The sequence below is a fragment of the Phacochoerus africanus genome, chromosome 1, assembly GCF_016906955.1.
Source record: "Phacochoerus africanus isolate WHEZ1 chromosome 1, ROS_Pafr_v1, whole genome shotgun sequence".
Lineage (NCBI taxonomy): Eukaryota > Metazoa > Chordata > Mammalia > Artiodactyla > Suidae > Phacochoerus > Phacochoerus africanus.
The window spans coordinates 193,696,956-193,713,965 of record NC_062544.1 but is presented as its reverse complement, the minus strand read 5'-3'; the positions used below and the strand labels follow the sequence as shown (position 1 = coordinate 193,713,965).

Here is a 17,010-nt window from a genome sequence, read left to right as displayed (position 1 = left end):
GGGATCGAACCCACATCCTCATGGATTTTAGTCAGGTTTGTTAACCACTAAGCCACAAGGGCAACTGAAATTCACTAATAAATATTAATTGGGAGTGGCAATGTAGTAGATAATGTGATAGAATCTGAAGATAACAGTTATAGTTCCTGCCCTCAATTTGCTTACAACATAGAGGAAGTAAAAGTAAGTAAATAACCACACACACACAAAAACCTTCTGTATAATTTGTCAAGTGCTATGAGGAAAAGCATAAAAGCTGGGATTAGAACCAGAAAATGAGGACCCAATTTACGTTGGTATTTCAGGGAAGGCATCTCTGAGGCTATCTATACAAAAAATGAGAGATAAGAGAATTTATTTTTATATCTTTTGGATATAAATAAAAAGTTAAAGAATACTATAAAGAGATAAATTTTTACTTTGGAATTGCTATTACATTTTTAATAATGATTTCAATCCAATCCACAATATATTATAGACTGAGATCTCCTGAAAGATGGGATGCCTCATTTCTTTCATGTTGTGCTGATATATCTAATTCCAAATTACATGAGTGACTACTCCATAAATGCTTGTTGACTGAACATGCAGGAAAGGGTTAAAGGTAATGAGACAAGATAAGTATGTATGATTTAGACCACACCATAGCAGTCACTTAAATTAAGAGGTTAGTATGCTCATTAACCAATCTGAAGAACCATTAGCAACGGAAAATAAAGAGAGTGAAAGAAAGTATTGAGGAACAACATATTACAATTAAATTAATGGGGTTTAGGGAGGATCCATGAAAGTTCCTGCAGCTTCTGCCTCATCTTTATAATGTCATGGTTCTAATTTACCTCATTTATATTAATGAATGGAGGATTGCACAACTATTAGCATGATTGAAAATTACACTAATGCTCAGTAAATCTACCCCTAATTATTATGATTAATGAGAAGTTGATCATCTCAGACCAGATTAACAACCTAAAGCAACTGAAATAGAGCAAAAAAGCTTTTTCTTGCTAACCTAGGTCTTTAGTCTTTTTTATTTAATGAAACCGTGAGCAATCTACTCAGTGATATTATATACTAATTCACTATAACTATCCATTTACATAGATTTACATAGATTATATTTTTCACATTTATGTATTTATTTGAAATAATTATTTCTAAGTGTATTAAAATGTGGTCTTATGGTTGGCTTTATACAGTGTTAATGTTCCAGCATGAAATTGAATAATAAAACCAACCATATTTTTCCTCTACCTGGTTCCAAGTCATCTGCTTAAGGGTTATCTTCTTCAAAAGAAAAAGTATTAATCTTTGCAGTCATCAGAAGTAATAATTAGGACATTAAAGGCATATATCTTGCCTACTTATTTAAATATTGCTACTTTACAAAAATAGTTTAAAATGATAAAAAGGGCATAAGAACTTTATTTTAAGCAGCTCAATATCTGACTTTTTTTTTTTTTTTTGGTCTTTTTGCCATTTCTTGGGCCGCTCTTGTGGTATATGGGAGGTTCCCAGGCTAGGGGTCTAATTGGAGCTGTAGCCACCGGCCTACGCCAGAGCCACAGCCACACGGGATCCGAGCTGTGTCTGCAATCTACACCACAGCTCATGGCAATGCCAGATGGTTAACCCACTGAGCAAGGCCAAGGGATAGAACCTGCAACCTCATGGTTCTTAGTTGGATTCGTTAACCACTGTGCCACGATGGGAAATCCTGACTTCTGTTTTTGACTGGTACAGGTAATCTATTTTTATGTAACTTTTCCTTAATTCTGCTTTTATTAAAACTATACTGTCTTATGTTTTGGTCGAGTTTATTTTCTATCTGCTGCTAGTGATAGGTGTCCATGGAAACAAACCTGTAGTCAATGCTAGACTCCTTAGCACAGTGGCCTAAGATATCCACTTTGACAGCACAGCAAGCAAAAAGCTGTCAAGGCTATTTCTGTGAGCTCCATGACAAGCTTTTAATGAAGCATAAAGAATTTCACATTAACATGGCCTTTAGGTCCTGAAAGTGTTATCCCATCTCAAAACTGCACTTATTCTGCTCTTATTATCAAAGATGTTCTTACTGTATTATGTGGTCTTTAAGTTAAAATCAATTTAAACACACACATGTCATTTCTCCAGGCCTGCTCATCTTCTAAAAGTTCATAAATTAATTCCGAAAATATTTATTGAGGGCCTGCTCTGCCCCAGGCTCTGTGGTAGGGCTAGGGTTTTAATAATGCCCAAGACAAAAATGTTCCCATCTGCATGGAGATTCTAGTTTAGCAGGAAAGACAGAAATGGAAACAGTTAAAAGTATGACGAATGTTGCATAAAGCATAAAGAAACTGACAGGTGTCTTAGTAGGATGGGAACAGGGGAAACCCAGCTAACATGGGACATCAGAAAGGCCTCCCTGAGAAAGTAACATTTAGGAGGAGAGCCTAAAAGATGCAAAAGCTCCTGGCAACTTACTCTGTAAAGAAGAATTAGGACTCTGGGAAATAAAATGGAGTTTATAACTCCATTTAAAATGTAAACTTTAGGAGTTCCTGTTGTGGTGCAGTGGTTAACAAATCCGACTAGGAACCATGAGGTTGTGGGTTCGGTCCCTGCCCTTGCTCAGTGGGTTGACGATTCGGCTATTGCCGTGAGCTGTGGTGTAGGTTGCAGACACGGCTCAGATCCTGCATTTTTGTGGCTCTGGTGTAGGCCGGTGGCTACGGCTCTGATTCGACCCCTAGCCTGGGAATCTCCATATACTGTGGGAGCGGCCCTAGAAAAGGCAAAAAGACAAAAAATAAATAAATAAAATAAAATGTAAACTTTAAGTTTATAAATTCAAAGATATAAATTCAAAGAAAAAGGCCAAGTATCATAAAACAAAGATTTGAGGTTTAGGGCTCCACAGACTTGTTAGTGTCTAGCCTTACCAGTTCTTAAGTTATATGACTTTTGGAAAACATATCCCTGTTTTATAAGCCACAAAAGTAGAAATGAGGAGTTCCCATCATGGCTCAGTGGAAACGAATCTGACTAGGAACCATGAGGTTATGGGTTTGATCCCTGGCTTCGCTCAGTGAGTTAAGGATCTGGCGTTGCTATGAGTTGTGGTGTAGGTCGCAGATGAGGCTCAGATCTGGCATTGCTGTGGCTGCGGCATAGGTTGGCAGCTGCAGCTCTGAAAGACCCCTAGCCTGGGAACCTCCATATGCCACGGGTGCGGCCCTCAAAAGATAAAAGACAAAAAAAAAATAGAAATGATAAGTACTATGTAGGATGGCTGTGAGGATTATATTACACATATGTGTATATATATGTGTGTGTGTGTGTGTGTGTGTGTGTGTGTACGTGTGTGTGAAAGTGACTGACACAAAGAGTATTAATTTTCTTTTCCTATATTAAAAAAATGTGGCCCCAAATTCTGTCTTTCTGTTTTCGTGCAAATTCACAAAATGAAATTTTGTGGAGGATGTCATGAAAGTAATTTGGGTATAAAATTAAATGACTACCATAGTTAGGAAAACAGGCTGTGCATTCAGTCAAACCTGTGTCCAGTCACTTTCCAGTCCGTACTAGTTTTGTGGCCCTGAGAACATTACTTTATCTACCCTGAGCCTTGTTTTCCTCATCTGTAAGACAGGATATAATACAGCCCAGGTCACAGAGTGTTAGAATAAAATGAGTTACTAAAAGCCAAGCTCATGGGAGGGCTTCTTACAATGAGTAAAAGTTTGATAAAATTAGTTGTTTATATTACTGTAGTGGTTGTGGCAATAATAACAGCAGCAGGAGTAGCCATCTCTGGCTACCTTCTTTCATTTACATATCCAAATTAGAGGTGGGAAATAAATTTGGGAGAATAAATCATGAGACAAATACATCAAAATGAAAGATTTAAAAGAGTTCTAAAGAGTAATCTAAAAATACTGTTTCAGTTACAGTACTGACATAAGGTTTGAGTGTTCAGGAGAGATTTAAAAATAGGTTGTCCAGAAAACATCAAAAATATCTATGCAGAAAAGGATTTACAACCAGTTGATTGGTGAGTTACATCTAAGGATTGGCAACTGTTTCTTACACAGTGTATGAGCAGTCTATTGCTGCATAACAACCCTGTCAAAACATGGTGGCTTGCACCATAACTGTTCTATTTACAATTTAGTGAGTTGGCTATTTGGTCTGTGCTAAGAAGGGAGGCTCCTATGCTGGTCTTGCCTGGGGTCACTGATGTGCTTGCAGTCATCATATGGTTCAACTGGGCCTGGATTGTCCAAAATGTCTCCATTCACATGGTGGGTCTGGAGGACAGTACTGGCAATCAGCAGAGTCTCTCTCTCCATATGGTCTCTCTCCCTTAGGAGAGTAGTATGCTTCTTCACAGTGTGGGCTCAGAAAGGCAAAAAAAAGAGAGAGAGAGAGAGAGAGAACAAAAGCTACAAAGTCTCTTGAGGTCTAGTCTCAGAACTTCTGAAATATGATTACTACCACATTCTATTGGGCAAAGCGAATCACAAATCCAGCTCAAATGATGGAGGAAAAGAAATAAACTGTACTCTTTGAGAGAGGATCAGCAAAGACAAATTACAAAGAACCACACATATAGAATTAAAAGAAGTTTCTAAAAGGAACTTTTTTCCCAATGTACCACATAAAGCCAGCTCACATTCCCTACCCTCTCATAGTGTTAGTACTATCTAAGCTTTATTGCCACATGAAGACTAATTTTACTCCATTTGTATTTCTCCTGTTGTATATAATATGTGAAACATATAGACAGCCAAATCACTCTACCTCTTTAAATCTCTTCAGTTGATGTTCATGAGAATCATTGGGAATTTTCAAAAAAGGATCTCTACCTCCCATGGCTTAGGCATTCTGAGTTTAATCTATAAGGCATATAACCCAGATATTGAATTTTTTTAAAGAAGGCCCCTTCATGATACCAACAAACACTCATGGTTCAGAGCCAATGTGTGTAACTTGTTCCAGTTCTTTTTAAATATAAATATGAGAGGACCTAAAAGTCCTTTCTTTTCCCGCTGAAATACTACTAATTACTTTATTTCTCCTTTCCCTCTGGCTGTTAGATTTTTAATTCCTTTTCCTGGAAATCTCTTCCTCTATCTTTAAATCTTCAGTGCTGGGTCCCAAATTATGACCTCCATTCTTGAACTCATTCTGAAACTTTAGATTTATTTCTCCCTGGGGACTGTAGAACATCTACAAATGCATATAACTTAAGTATCTCAGTTATATATGTACTAAACTGAACTGCTCTTTCTCCTTATCCTGTTTCTTCTTTTTCTACCCAGTTTCTCATTGAATGTTGCCATTTTTTCTACAATCGTGTAAGTAAAAAATCCATTTATAATTCTAGACACCTCCCTATCACTTTATCCCTATATTCAAGTTGAGATATTTTACCTTTCCTATCTCTCATCCTCATCCACTCACCTCTCTTCCCACTGCTAATGCTTTAACTGAGGTTATCATCACATTTCCTGATGATGGCCACCTTGCTGGTCTCCCTGAATCTGGTAGTGCCCTTTTCAAAAAGATTTCTATGCAACTGCCAGAATGACCATTCTAAAACATAAATCTGCCAGAAGAACAATCCTAAAACATAACACATCATTAAAATATAAAACAGTCATTGTCCAATGGAAAAGGTTTTATGCTTTGCTGTGATTGGAGACACAGTCTAAGACCATATTATGATAAGCGTAGGGATTAAAATCTAAGCATTTGAACTTGAAGAGCAAGGGGAAACAGTGAAATTGTTGGCCTAGAGCTTAATTTATGCAGAAAAGCGTTTTGAGAAGATTGATGTGACAGTGGCGAGGAAAAGAAATCTGGGAGAAGGAAGACCATTTAATAGGGAACTATTACAGTTATTCGGGTCTCTGGTAATAATGATCTGGCCTCAGATAGTCATAATCCTGGATGTGTTGACTGGAATCATTTACATTTATGATCATGAATCTCAAATGGGCAACATACAAGCCAGACAGTCCTACTGTACCTTCCATAGTCAATTATTTTCCTTCGCTCCCAAATAGCCCACATTTCTTACTTCCTTTCTTAAATTCCCAGTACCTCCTCTTTACCCCTCATTCTCCACTGCTATTCTTATCTACCACTTCCCAGGAAAAAAAATAGCTTATATCATAAAGAATACCCCATCATCCCTTCATGAAATTTCCCACCCCACCTGTCTCTGTAACTTCCCTCTGATTTCTATGAAAGCAGCATCCCAGCTCCTTCCTTTCTATATGGATCCCTCTTCCCCTACCAAACCTACTTAAGAACTCCAGGCAGTAGGTATCCTCTTTCTCAACTTTATGTTGATTTCCCATTCCTATGAACACAGAATATGACTTCATATTGTCCTTAAAAATTTAAAAAAAACCTCTCATTCTTCCTCTTATTTCAATTAATCTCTCATCTCTCTGCTACCCTTTTCAAAAGAAAATTCTCAAAGTAGTTGCATACATCTGGAATCTTCTCTCCTTTATCATTGAACTAAATATGTCCATATTCCTTGTCATTTTCTTCAAAAGGTGAAGCAGAAATTTCCTTAAGAATCCCCTTTTTGACACAGAAATAGCAGAAATGGTACGATGTAACTTCTGAGAATAAGTCATGAAAAGTGTCACAGCTTTCCCCTCCTTTGAGTGCCTGCTCTGTAGGAAAACCTGCTGCCATGTTGGTACCAGCCTTGTGGAAAGGCTTGGATATGAGGAACTGTGGCCTCCAGCCAACAGCTTTGGGACCAAGTTATATTACAGGTGGATCTTTCAGGATCACTGCAGCCCCATCCAATATCTAACTGCTACTTCGTGAGACTCTGAGGCAGAACTAACCAATTAAACACTTCTGAATTCCAAATCTATAGGAGGAATGGGATAATATATGTTTGCTGTTGTCAAGCCACTAAGTTTTGTTATTTTTTAATATAGCAACAGACAACTAATATAACCACTTCTCATTTTCTTCTCAGCCCAGTCCAATTATATATTTTCAATCATCACTCCAATAAGATGGTTCTTATATATGAGATTAAATTGCTTAATTCCTGTTAATCACTTAGAACAGTGTCTTGGCCTAAGTGCTCCATGGGTATTTGTTATTGAGTGGTATTACTACTATTATTGCAAGAAGTAGTAGGAATACATGGGTCACTGAAACCATCATCTTGAAAAACACAAGGGTTAATTCTCAGTCTTTATCCTTGCTACCTCTCACAGTAATAACTACTTTCATTTTATTGAAACACTTTTTTCACTTTTGGCTTCTTAGTATCATCTACCTCATGGTCTTTTTAATGGATTATCTTGTTTTGCCAGACCTCTAAACACTGGTGTGTCCATGATCTGTTCTGATCTTTCTTCTCTTCTTTCTTTCTCTACCTCTCTCCTTCCCTCTCTTCCCTCTCTTTCTTTCTTTGTTTCTTTCTTTTCTTTCTCTCCCTTCCTTCCTTCTCCCCTCCCCCCTTTCTATTGACACATTCTCCCTAGGTGGTTTTAACCTGTACTGAGGCTTTATGTAGCATGATTTTTCTACATACCAGTTCTTTATTTCCAGCCTGATCTCTCCCCTAGTCTCTAGACATATGTATTTCCTTCTCACAATTTCAATGTGAATCTATTAGGCTTCTTCAATTTAGCATGTCTAAATAAGAACTCTTGATATTCTGAATAATTTCATTTTATATCTCCTACCACAAAAATGTAAGCTCTATGAATACAAGAATTCTATCATACCAGGCACTAGGTTGTGAAGATTCTGTGCTTAGAATACTGACAAGCACATAACAGGTACACTAGGCATTTGTATAAGTGAAGAAAGAATGGGTTGAATCTTTAAAATATCCTGATAAATATAAATAAGTAACAATTTTAGATTCTGTTTAAATCATTTCACATAACATACAAAATAGCATGTAGAATCAAATTATTATGGCAAACTCTATGTTTTAAGTTCCTTATAATAACTTTGACCTTTAAAGTTATTTGTATGGTAAGAAAATGCAATACATCCTTCATTTAAAAACTGGAAAAAATTATTACCAAACATTCGTTTCTCTGTCATTGTAGAGATTTACCAAACTTAGCAGTTTCTTAACAGTAGACATTTATACCTGAAATAAAAATGTGTGCATCACTATCTTTTCTAAATATTACCTTAAACTTTTTTCATTTCTCTAACATTTTGTTAAGCTCCTAATACATGCCAAGCAATGCACACAGAGTGTGATAAAATGATAAATATTACTTAATTCTTGCCAGCTAACAATACCATGACAGGTATGGTCAGAGAGACATGAAGCCAACGATCACAGTGCCATGAGAAAGTCTATGGGCAGGTAACTGGGCAGAATGGTGACAGGCCAACTAACTGCGAAGGGAAGACTTCCCAGAGGTATAATCCCTCTCACAGGGCATGGGAACTACAAGGTCTGTCCAACCAGAATTAGAAATGCATCCATATTTAATAATTTTTCAATGTTTTTCTGATTTCTCCCTTTTTTTCTATTTAGATACAACATTCAGCCCGGCTATAAAGTTCTCAATTTTTTTCATGCCAATATCCTTGATAAAAATTCCTTAATAGCTTTTTGAAATCATCCTAGGTATAACGTGGCTGAAGTATTTCTATTAATCCAAAAAATGTTCCTCATGAATTATTTCTCAAAGTCATCCGTTTTGAATCTTTTTTTATATTTAGGTCACATGAAACATACCACATTTTCCAATGTCTTCAGTTGTTGAATATCAGTGATTCAAGCCAGATAATATGCTAAGCTTGACATCAGCAGAGTCATATAAAGAGAATATATTAGGCCAAGGAAAGCTGATATTTTCTCTTAGCCCACTCAACTATGAAACAAACACTCTTGAAATCATTTTACTTTTGACTATTGAGCATCAAGTCCCTGTAACCAAGGAAACGGCTTTCAGATCCCAGCTTAACAGGCAGAAGGCAATTATTTGTCTGATATAAGGGTCCATCCTTGCCACTCTTCTTCTCAGCTAATGCATCCCACTCCTTCACCTTTTCTTAACTTCTGTGCATCAGTGACTTATAGCACAACTCTCTTCTGCCTCACATTTTTTCTGGTCTACTTGTGAGACTTTCTTATTTTGAAATTGCAGGCAATAGCAAACTTTCTTCCACAGAGGAGGCGAACTCTAAACTGCAGCCTTGAAAAACCATGTGTCATAGAAACTAGAAACGGTGTATGCCATTAACAACAACAACAATTTGCTGTTAATACAGCTAGGAATGGTGGCCTAAATATAATGCAGGAATGCTTGAGCAGCATAGCCAGGGGGTTCTGGCTCATGATATCATATGAAGTTTCAGGTAAGCTATTGGTGGAGGCTGTAGACACCTGAAGGCTCAACTGGGGCCCTGGGAACTTATTCTAACACTCATAGAGCTGTTGGCAAGAAGCTTCACTTCCTCACCACTTGGCCTTCCCATGGAGTTACTCAGGACATGGCAGCTGGTTTCCCCTAGAGTGAATGATCCAGGAGATACGGAGAATGAGAGTACACATCTAAGACAAAAGCCTCAGTGTCTTCAAAACCTAATCTCAGAAGTGACATACCATCTCACATCATACAAAACAAGTCTGTTACAGTATTGTAGGAGACTGAATTCTGGAAGGCAAGATCTGTGAGTCTTGGCTGTTATGAGAATAGGATGAGTTGCTAGCTGTCAAACATATAAAACTGGGCCTGGCTCATAATAAATGTTATGTAAGTTTTACATATGGATCATAATCATCATTATCAGAGGTAAAGTTAGGACAAGTCTCTAACTGTGAGATGAGGGAAAAGCCTGCCAGATATCCTTTCATGCTCTCAAATGGTTAAGAATGCAGAGAACTATAAACCTAGGACTGTCACTAGCTATGGGATGTGAATGTATTATTTAATCTGTACCTCAGTTTACTCATATTGAATGGAGGGTACTAGAATTAAAGCAAAATCTGCACTATCCCTTATGGTCCAGGTAACCAATGATCCCACCATTTTTTTTTTCATCCTCTGTTTAATATTTCAAAATTAATTAAAAGAGGGAAAATACTTCCCTATCACTCAATATCTTGGATCAAATTGTTTTCATTTCTAAGCCCTTCTTAAAATTCTTAACCTTAAGATTTCTTTTTCAGTGGCATTACAAAGAATCTACAGATTCTCAGTTCTGTATACACAAAATGTATTTTAAGTTGGATTTCCATCTGAAGATATTTCACTTTTTACAAGAAAAAACAATTTCTATGATAATCCTTACTTTTCATAGATATTTATTTATCCTCATCCATCAGGCTTATCCTAAACATCATCTGCAAACATTTGCACATTTATTTTTAAAGACTTCAGATTTCTTCTCCCCATAGTAATGTGACATATATCTTTAGCCTCTTCTGATATCCAATGTAGATGTTACTGGATTCAGCAACTTTTAATAGTTCCTCACACCTTCAGTTAAGCTCTGTTGCATAGTAAATAAGATTTCCAACTAAGCCACATTAAACCTTGCTCTGTAGTTTGTAGAAGCTAACAATGCATAGTTGAATTAATTAAAATGTATGCTATGAGACTAAAACACATGGTAGGAATCAAGAGCATTCAGTTTATTTTCTCAAAAGGCAAGTCTATCATTTAGGTGAGCTAGAGGTACTTCTAACACCCTGGGTGGTTTTCAGGGAATCTGTTAAATATTTTAGAGAAGGTAGCTTTTGAAAAAAAAAAATAATAATGTTTCCTTAACACCGTCAAAGACTATGTTTCCAGAACTCTTATTTATTCATTATCTATAATGTTTTCCAATAGAGGCTATTAAAATCTAGATGGTTTTCTTTTTTTTCTTTCTCAGGTGCCTTATTGTTATAATTGCATATGGATACATAGCTCTTTTCTGTATGTATTCTGTAATTTTATTCAATTCATTTATTAGTTATAGCCTTTGTTGGATGGAGTCTTTAGGATTTTCTATAAGGGCAGGTAAAACAGATAAGACCCCCAATTGGCACATTTCTTATAATTAGATAGTCCTAAATTATTAGTTAGAGTAATAATTTAACATAGGTAAACATTCAAACATAAATTGCTTCTTATATAAAGTTCAATTTTTCTTTTTTGGTTTTGCTTTTTAGGGCTGCAGCCATGGTATATGGAAGTTCCTAGGCCAGGGGTCAAATCAGAGCTACAGCTGTGGCTTACACCACAGCCACAGCAACACCGGATCCTTAACCCACTAAGTGAGGCCAGGGATCAAACCTGCAACCTCATGGTTACTAGTTGATTCGTTTCCGCTGCACCACCAGAGGAATTCCCAAAATGGTTATTCTTGATCAAAGAGTCACCATTCCCCCAAATGGTGATTACCCCTACTTTGTGATTTTGCCATTTCCTTGGCCTGTGGTCACCAACAGAAATAGAAAGAGGGGCTAAAAAGTACATGTGCTTCTTAACTACACTGGTCCAGAAGTAACACTGATACAGCCTCTTAATGTAAGGCAAACTGCAAACACCTAGCAGTGTTCCCATAAAAAAAGGAAGTGTCAGATTTGTACATCAACTCTGTAGTACCCATGCTAATTCATAATCATAGAAGGATTGAGCTAAAAGGGACTTTACCATACTCTAACCACATACTTTTATAGGTGGGGACCCTGAGTACTGGAATAATGAAGCAGCTTACAAAAGTAAACAATGGAGTTAATGTAGAATAGAGACGTCCCCTTATCACCTGACAGTGTGTCCAGTTCACTCCATTTTATGCAGACCTTGTGGAGGTAGATCCAGCTACTCCAAACCATCCACTATAGTTTGCATTATCATATCAGCAGACCTAAAACTTCTCATGCACTATCCAGGCCACTTACTTGGAATGAGCAGACTCTCTGAGGGACAATCAGCCTTAAGAATTTGATGCAAAAAGTAGCACCAATCTTGTCAAAAGCCATGAATATCAACTCATAAATAACATAGCAAAAGATATATCCAACGAATATAAGTGATTGATCTGCCTTTTTTAAAAATGACATAATCTAACTAGAAGATGAGTGCTTAAGCTCTATATTTAATTAAGTCATGTGGACTAAAGGCATTATTTGGGGCATTGGATCATTGAGTTTTAGAATCTCAATTCTCAATGCTTATGCAACTTCGCTTCATCTAGAGATAACAAATTACTACTTATCACGCAACAGATATGCTTCTAGAAGAACATGCTAAACATTTTCAATTTATGGCCTTTCCCCAGATCATTTAATGATCACAGCCACACTGCATACTTTAGTATCTCTGCCAGAGACTATACTGAATCAGCTAGTAGAGAGATTCTCCGGTGTATCATGTCCAGCAATCTTGATAAAGCTTGGAGATTCACCACAGTGATGCCTCTCTGTGATGTATTTCCTTAGAACAATTGCCAATTATACATTCAGGGCCTATGTGCATCAGGCAGAACAGTGCACAGGCAGCATCTGCTTTATCTAGAAAACAATAAGTTCCAAGATTAAGATCTATATTTATGCAATTTCAAAGCATCTACCATGTCTGTTTTCAGGTGGTCTCTGCTTCTAGATGGCCCTGTGAAGAGCTCGCAAACCGTTTACCAACATCGTGCCAGCTGTTTCTCAGAGTTCTGAACAAACACACATGCTGATGCAAAAGCAATTGAAAATTGGCCTGGTTTCCACAAATTCATTTCACAATTTCCTGATTTAGACTTTTTTTTTTTCCAGCACCAAAACACAAATAGAAGGAGATTATGTGTTATATTTCAAGAGGACACACCAATACTTTGGAAATAATTACTTTTTGAAAGATAGTTATTACATAAACAATTGATTGCACTGCTAAGTGCTTACAAATGCCTCATATAACAAAATGAATATAAGCAATCATACTATCTACAAGAAACAACTGATATAATTAAATTTACTCTGGCAGTACAAGATAGTTTTTACCAGCTTCACACTGATTGAATGTAAGTAGGCTAAATATTGAAGGAACTCATCAAGAATTAAAATTTATCCCAGTTTCAACAAACACATTGCCCTATTTGTAATGCAAGAAGAAAAAGGAAAACAATGAACAAAAGAAACATACAAATGCAGCAGTTTTGTTATTGCAACTACATAACTCTACTTGTGCTAGGATTTATTTCACATAAAAGGTTTGCTGAGGAAAAACAAACTAAAGATAAATAGATTTGGATGCACATGCAATTAGTAACTGAATCACTCCATTTAAATTTAAATTTCAGTAACGACTAATAGACTCTTTCACTCTGGGGGACTGAAAAAGGTAATTATGTAGCAAATGTTGTCTTCTCTGGGCAATAAATCTGAATCTTAGCCTTCCTTGGTATTTCTGACACATTAGACCACCTACCTGTGCTCCTCTCAATTTAAAGACAACAGCATGCTTTGAGTATATTCTTCCATTTATAGTTGTTGAGTATCTAGGATATTCTATGCAGGAAATTAAATTTTAGGAATACAAGTAAAAATATAGCAAGACCCTGCCCTCAAGGCGTTCTCACATTCATTAGACGAAGGCAGATTTCTACATAAATAGTTGCAAATGAAGCAATAAACAGACTCAGAGAGAAATATGAATATTATTCAATGTTGAAACAAAAGCAAGCAGAAAGTTCTACCTGGGAGAGAGAGTAGACTATGGTATGGTGAAGGGTTACAAGAAGGTGTAATGTACAACATGAATAGGTGTTTTTCATATGCCTGGGAGGTAAAAGATGTCCCAGAGTAAGGAAACTACATTGGCAAACTACCTCAGCAACAGGGAAGAAATGAATTTGTCAGGGTTGATACAGACTTTCCAAGCTGGGGTATGAATTAATTAGACAGAAACAAAATCCTGGCCTTTCTGCCTTACTCATACTCCCCTGTTGATCTAATATAGACACATTGATCCTCAAAGCTGCCTTTATTCAACTCATTGAACTCCCTTATTCATCTTTTCACCTTGAAAACAGTCAATGAAATGATTAATCTATCACCTCTTAAAGTTAATATGCTATTCATTTAAAATTTCCAAAGCAATCCTAAAAATAAAGCAAAGAACCAAAGAGTACACTGGTCAAAGGCATATTTCTTGGTATGAACTCAAACAGATACAATTAAGTCATAACTTTATTTTGTTACACCAGTTTAAAACTTCCTGATGGGTCTTCCTCCCCAGTCTCTGGATGCTATCCTGGGCAAAACTCATAGCTTAAGTTGCTTTAGAATTGTATAAGCAACTCTTTTCAAGCATTAAAAAGTTCAGTCTAATGAAACCAAAACATGTATCTCACAAAATACAACCAGCCTCTGGCCTTTGCCTAGCTGAGACCTGGCCCCCTCTTAGTTACTAGCAAGGAGCAGAGGGGGCTTGATTTGTTCTTTTACCCTCCTTGGTCCTCTGTCCCTGTCTTCCTTCAGACCCATTGTGCTATGTCCTGCTCTGGCAGCACCAAGGAGAGAAAGAAAGAGTGAGAAAAGGCAGATGTCACTTCTACTGTTAGTCTGTCTGTGGCCTAAGCTGATGCTAGCAGAAAAACAACAACAAGGAAACCTATTAAACATTCTTTCCATGTAAAGGTACAGAGTGGCAAGGTGAAGGAGGGGAAATAGCTTTTCCCAGGAAAGGTGTAAATTCACCCTAATCATTTCCTTTGATTCCAGAGAATCACTACCAAATATTACTCTGCTTCAGTAATCCCCACATGAATCCTTGCATCTTTTGCTACTGTGCACCTGTGTCAGGAGATGCTCCTCTCATCCCACACTCGGTAAGAACCTCCAGTGGAAAAGGACCTCAGATCAAGGAGGTTCCCACTGAGGCTGGAAAGATCCTGTATAAAACAAATCAGCTGTTAATCCTCTAGAGCAGCCTGCCTCAGAAGCCGGTTGCCTCAAGCTCTGATATCTCCATTTTTCTCCATTTGACATTAACACTCTTATCCAAACACCACCCTTTCTGGCATAGAACAAACTTATGAGTCAACCAGGCAAGCTCAGTTCAGTTTTGTGTTCAGTTTGAGGGCTCTCATCATTTGTTTTCTGCAGAAAATGAAGACAGAGAAAGAATCAGACTTGGTGGCTGATCTCCAAGTAAATTCCTTATTAGATCTTCAAACCCTTCACTGCTTTCCAAAATGTAAGGGCAAACTTGAAGAGAATATCCAAACAGACATCAGTTGTTTCAGAATGATGAGAAACCCTCAGGTACCTCAGGGTCTTTGATGAGAAAATCAGCCTGGGGATCTTCTTTGAACTTGTTTTATTTGGCACTAAATGTGAAAAAGATTGTTTTTAAAATAACTGTGGAAATTGGTAGAGTCTCATGATATGGTACACTTGCCAACTTTAAAAATCTGTAGTGAATTATATTTGTAGTTTTATTTCAGGAAAAGGTTATGTATAAATAGAAGACAATGGCATAACTGATGATCTATGGAAGCCATAATTTTTCACTGTACCAGTTTCATTACTTGAATAACCATTTCAATCTTTTCTAGGAGTAAGAAAAAATGTTTCCAATTACATTTCGTAAAGGCAATGAATTTTACCCTTTGAATTACATTCAGATTCATGGAGCATTTTTATAAGGAGCCTTTTAAAAAAGATAAATAGTATTTTATTTTAATGGATGTAGAAATTTCAGAAATCTACACTAACCACAATTGACTCTGCAAATTCAATGAATTATCCAGAAGATACATACCCCAGCTCTTAAGTTATAGAAACTTATAATTACATATACAATGTTTTATTAACTTCTCATACAATGTCTTTTAAGTGAGCAGATTCTAGTGACAGGAGAGTGACAACACACCACTCAGGTCATCAAATTTTCCTACTGACATTATACTAGGCAAATTTCAATGTTCGTATCATCGTAATTCCTCTAATGTGTTCTTGGGTCTTCATTGTTATGTTCTTATCTTCCATTCATATGATTATTTATTGAACATAGTAAATTATATCTTATTGTTATAAAATAATAAATACAACTCAGATTATGTTTCACTAAAGATACAGACAACGTACTATCCTAGCTGAACTTAACCAAAGAGTTAGGATCCAGATGGATACCTCTCCTCCATTTTTTGATTCTTTTTAATAGGGTCTCCCGATATCTATTTACCTGTATTATCTAAATGTGACTAAGTCTCATCTTTAATTAACAAAATGGAGTTTCAGTCAATCACAGTGTGACGCATCCTCAATATAGTACAGTTTTCATTTAATGAATTAATTTTTATGCAAATTTAACCTTTAATGGATCTACAAATGGTTGCATTCAAGTTACATCTGCATAACATTTCCCAAATGGTTTAAAGGTAGTGGGAGTGGAAAATAACTAATTTTTTTGGTAATTAAAATGCCCCAAACATTGCATGTCAGGCTTACTACAATTCTCCAGTGTCTTATTTATTTGTTTTGCCAGTACACAATCAAATTGCATAATTACTACAGAAAGCTTGATCTCCTTCTTTGCATGTGCTGGAAGGGACATTGCAAATAGGACTTTTGCTAAATGGACCACATCTAATAGGGTCAAAGCCCCTGGTGGGATATGCCAAAGCCATCTCTAAATAGACCCCAAGGAATGGTGACATTAAAATCTACCTGAGAGCTTTTCTCTAGACATGATGGTGTAAGAGAGTAAAAAATTCATTAATAATTTAGCTTTTTAAGTACTTTAATTTCCCTGATACCTGGCTACTAGGGACAAAGCGTGTGTATGGTGTTTATCAAGAAAAAATAATTAGAAAATGATTGATTCCACTTAAAAATAATAGGATTAATTCCACTTACAAATAACAGAAATATAGAGATATACCTCTCTTGCTGCTCTGAGAGTGATGCAATAACCTGTCCTAGAAGAGAACTCACCACAGAGCCTGATAGATGATGGGAACTCCATGAATATTTCATGAATTGAAAGACTATTCAATGCCAAGGCCCAGGGGAATGGATAC

The 17,010-nt window shown here is 36.7% G+C and overlaps 1 protein-coding gene across 1 annotated transcript in view; it reads right to left on the bottom strand.

Annotated features, from left to right (window-relative positions):
* Nucleotides 1-17,010, bottom strand: part of NAALADL2 (N-acetylated alpha-linked acidic dipeptidase like 2) — a 967,277-nt gene that overhangs the window by 872,714 nt on the left and 77,553 nt on the right. The window lies entirely within an intron of this gene.